The sequence below is a fragment of the Octopus bimaculoides genome, chromosome 10 (assembly GCF_046866305.1).
Source record: "Octopus bimaculoides isolate indiv1 chromosome 10, ASM4686630v1, whole genome shotgun sequence".
Classification (NCBI taxonomy): domain Eukaryota; kingdom Metazoa; phylum Mollusca; class Cephalopoda; order Octopoda; family Octopodidae; genus Octopus; species Octopus bimaculoides.
The window spans coordinates 53,675,570-53,680,569 of NC_142937.1; positions in this window are offsets into that span (position 1 = coordinate 53,675,570).

The following is a 5,000-nucleotide window of genomic DNA, read 5'->3' on the forward strand; positions in this document are numbered from 1 at the left end:
CATCCTTAGATTTCTAATGAAGTAATAGGCAGTGAAGAGAAGCTGTCATAAGAAAACTTTTAACTACCCCTATTCCTTTCTCTCCCCCTCTCTACCTCTTCCTCTCTCGCTCTCTCAAACGCATACACGTGCAAGTACACAATCATTCAGTAAAATATAACTCATGTTCGTCAATGTCTTATAAATTTACCACGATTTTCACTAGAGTGTTAGGGTTAAGGTTTTAGGGTCAGGGTTAGGGTTTAGCATTAATGTTACGGTTACGTTTTTTAGGGTCAGGGTTAGGGTTAGGGTTAGGGTTTTGGGTTAGTTTTAGGATTAGGGTTGGGTAATCGTGCGGGTGTTAATCTGAAAAATTACAGATATGTGAAAAGTACCGACCCTGCCATCTATTATAACTTTTGTTGTTCTGTTTAATATATACATAGATTATGCCTCCGAAGAAGAGAGTTTGCTGGGGAAAGACAGCCACAGACTGTAGCAATTCACCACATTCCAGAAGCTACTTCGAACATAATGCAAAATGGTGCATCAACACCTTCTGCCCAATCTGATAGAATTCTGGCAAAACTGTTTAGCAACAGATCGCCAGCAATTGCTTCATCACAAATTGCCATCCTAGCTCCTGTGAAAAGGGATTACCCTGCTATGTATAATCAGGGCAGCGCAAAAAGTTGTTTTGCACAAGCATTTCTATAGCCAATTACACGGATGAAATTTACGTACGCTTAATAATTTTACGCAAAACAGCCTTCAGACTTTCCCTTTTAATTTCATCGTCTTTTGAATTATGAACATATTTACATCATAAGGGTTATTTCGTTGTAAGGCTTTCTTTTTTAGTTGATTTTCAGCTAGCAAGACTTATCGTAGATGGCATAAGTCACACCCGGACACGGTCGGGTTATACTGCTAGTTTATATATATATATATATGTGTATGTGTGTGTGTATATATATATATATATATATATATATATATATATATATATATATATAATAATTTTTTTCCAGAGGATGTAGCAACCGTTACCAATATAGCATAAGAACTTACCTTAGGAGATCATTAATTAGATTCCTTAAGGGTCGTTCTCACAGTTTATATTTATATCATAAGATTTTTAAACTTTTAAATTTTCATATTCAAAAGAGACAGAGACTTCAAATTCGATATATCGATTTATTCACCACTCTATGTTAACATTTCTGTGCCAAACTTATCCAGTGACTGGTCCATTGGATTTAGACGTTTGGCACTTCTTCAGGAGTGGTTACCTTTCGAATAAAACACGAAAAAACACATACATAACTATTATTAGGTCTTTAGGACATCGTTAGCTTTCGTGTTTGTTATTATAGGGGAGATAACTCCTTAATTTTCTATTTTTATTGCTCTCCTGTGGATTTCCACTAGATTAATTATTTTGTTTATTTCTCTTTACTATACTATATTACCCGTATATATATGCATACATACACATGCACACACACATACATACATATATATACACATATATATATATATATATATATATATATATATATACATAGATATACACACATATATATACCCATACATATATACACACATACATACAAATACAACACACATACATATATACATACACATGCACACACACATATACGCATACACATATATATATATACATACATACATATACATACACAGATATATATACACATATATATATATATATATACATATATACATACATACATATATATACACACACCCACACTCTCTTTTATGCACTCATCCATATATGCATAATTGCACATACATGAGACATCATGCTGTACTTCATCACATCTTGAGATCATTTATACCAACGAAATGTACCTCTTATGATATGCGTACATTTCAGAGCATTATTCTTTACTTTATTAATCAATTTATCCTTAGAGAAGAGTATGTGGTACAGTTCCACCGTACAGAGCGAACAATACTTTCTTCCTCTCTCATATGGCATTGATCTAGCTATTATAGACCATTCTAATGAATACTGTTTATTACTTTCCTTAAGACCCCAGATGTATTTGCTAAGACTAGTGCTAGCCATTTTCTTCCTATCTCTAAAGCATGAGAAATGGTTAGAAATTCTACGGCATACCTGTCCTGAAGTGCACCCCAAGTATGCCATGGTATCTGTTTGAGTCTTTACTTTGCATTGATATATTATATTTTTGACTTTCGCATTAGGTCCTTCAAATTTTATTCTCCTAGGGTTTACCTCTTTTACTGTGATTATGCTCTTACTCCTATTATTAATAAATGAACCTCCATTATTATTATTATTATTATTATTACTACTGCTATCATTATCACCATTATTATCATTATTATTATTATTATTATTACCATCATTGTTATCATTCTCACTATTATTATTATTATTATTATTATTATTATTATTATTATTACTGCCATTTATATTATTATTCAAATTCTCATTCATACCTGTTTCCCTAGACTCAAGTATTTTAATGTTATGTGCTGCTATTATCTGTGCTATGTTCCTAGTATTTGAAAATCCAAATCTGATTATATGTGTGTTGATAATCTTACCATAGTGTGAGCTCCTTGGGAAGTGTCTACCTATCACTTCTCTAAACTTAGCTATCAGATTACTCTTGATATTTCTCCCAAATGGGATTATGAGCCAGATTTTATTATCCTTATTATTATCCTCATGGTTATTAATATTGCTTTTAAAGAATTTTAAGTTACCTATGTTGTTTTTATGAGGGTACTTTGATTTATTTAGTTTATTTACTTTGTGTTTATTCCTATTATTATTATTATTATTATTATTATTATTATTGTTGTTGTTGTTGTTGTCAGTTGTTTCAATTCCTTTGCTACCATTTTCAATATAGGAGACCCTTTCTTTATATCCTGCCTTATTTAGTGCTGCATTATAGAAATTAGCTTCATTATTAAATACCCTATTGTTAGCAGATAGTTTGGAGAGTCTTAAAGATATATTTTTTACTAGATTTTCTATTATAGCCCTAGGATGGTTACTTGATTTACTTATATACTGTAGGTTAGTTAGGGGTTTGTGGTATGGTCTATATGTTTTATTCTTCATATCTAATGTTACATCTAGGAAATTTGCTACTGAGACATCATCTTCATAAACTATACCCATCCCCATTCTGCTGAAAAATCTGGCCAGCCTACCCTTAATTCTCTGTAGTTCCTGGTTCGAGCAATTCCTAACATATAACAGGCAGTCGTCTCTATACAAACCCCCCCTAACCCTAGGGAATTGATCATTTAATTCATAGAGGATAAATGATCCCACCATATCAGCTATTTGAGCTGAGTCGGAACTTCCCATGGCAACATCAAATGCTCCAGGGGTATCTTTCCTTACCCATATCTTATCTTTAAAGCTAATAAACGATTTCTTTGCTGCTGTTATAACTTTAAATTCTTCTTTAGTGAGGCCTGCTTTTTTATGGAAGAACCACATTGCCTTGTTTAGTACTATTGGGTTAATTGATCTATAAAAGTTAGCTATATCAAATTGGATAAATTTAGTTTCTTCTTTATGTTCAATTGATCTAAACCAATTAATTACTTGGTCTGTATTAGACCATAATTCTAACTTTAACTTAGTGGTTATTGTGGGTAGATAGTTATTTATAATGTTCTTGCTTAATATTCCTATGTCTGATCTCGTTGGGCATATGAGTCTTAGTGATGGCTGTGTCCAGAAATTTACTTTATGGTCCTTGAGTATAAATCTTGGTTCTCTTGGTACCAGCGGTTCCGTCCTATCGGTCAGGTTATACTTTTCCATTATTTCTTTAGTTTCTATGTTAGCTTCCTTAAGTACTTTCCAGTTTGCTATTTTATAATTCTTCTCAATTTCCTTCTGCAGTAGGTTGTTGTAGTTCTGTTTAGTCAATTTATATATGTTCCCTGTTTTATCTGATTTTACTAGGACTTTATTGGTATTCTTTATTTCTCTGATGATTTCTTCTATGTGTCTCATGTGTGTGTTCTTTCTCTGTGACATATTGAATTTGATGTTCTTTACAACTGACCATATCTCTTCCTCAAACTTATCTAGTCTATGGTTGTAAGGCGGATTATTCCTAGATTTAAAGATTTTTTTATATTTCGATCCTTTATCTGATGTGTTTTCTTGTTTTCCTTTGTTATCCCAGAAGTGTGCTCTCCAACGAATTCTATTTATGAAGGAATGCGTCTTATGGATAAGCTGCTCCATGTAGATTTTCTTTGGTGGGATAGGTATATCTTTCATGGATATATCAATGTTGAAAGTCTCCATTGGCAGCGGTTATTTATCTGCGTCTATTGATGACGAGAAAATATTATAATAATTTTTTTCCAGAGGATGTAGCAACCGTTACCAATATAGCATAAGAACTTACCTTAGGAGATCATTAATTAGATTCCTTAAGGGTCGTTCTCACAGTTTATATTTATATCATAAGATTTTTAAACTTTTAAATTTTCATATTCAAAAGAGACAGAGACTTCAAATTCGATATATCGATTTATTCACCACTCTATGTTAACATTTCTGTGCCAAACTACAGAGAATTAAGGGTAGGCTGGCCAGATTTTTCAGCAGAATGGGGATGGGTATAGTTTATGAAGATGATGTCTCAGTAGCAAATTTCCTAGATGTAACATTAGATATGAAGAATAAAACATATAGACCATACCACAAACCCCTAACTAACCTACAGTATATAAGTAAATCAAGTAACCATCCTAGGGCTATAATAGAAAATCTAGTAAAAAATATATCTTTAAGACTCTCCAAACTATCTGCTAACAATAGGGTATTTAATAATGAAGCTAATTTCTATAATGCAGCACTAAATAAGGCAGGATATAAAGAAAGGGTCTCCTATATTGAAAATGGTAGCAAAGGAATTGAAACAACTGACAACAACAACAACAACAATAATAATAATAATAATAATAATAATAGGAAT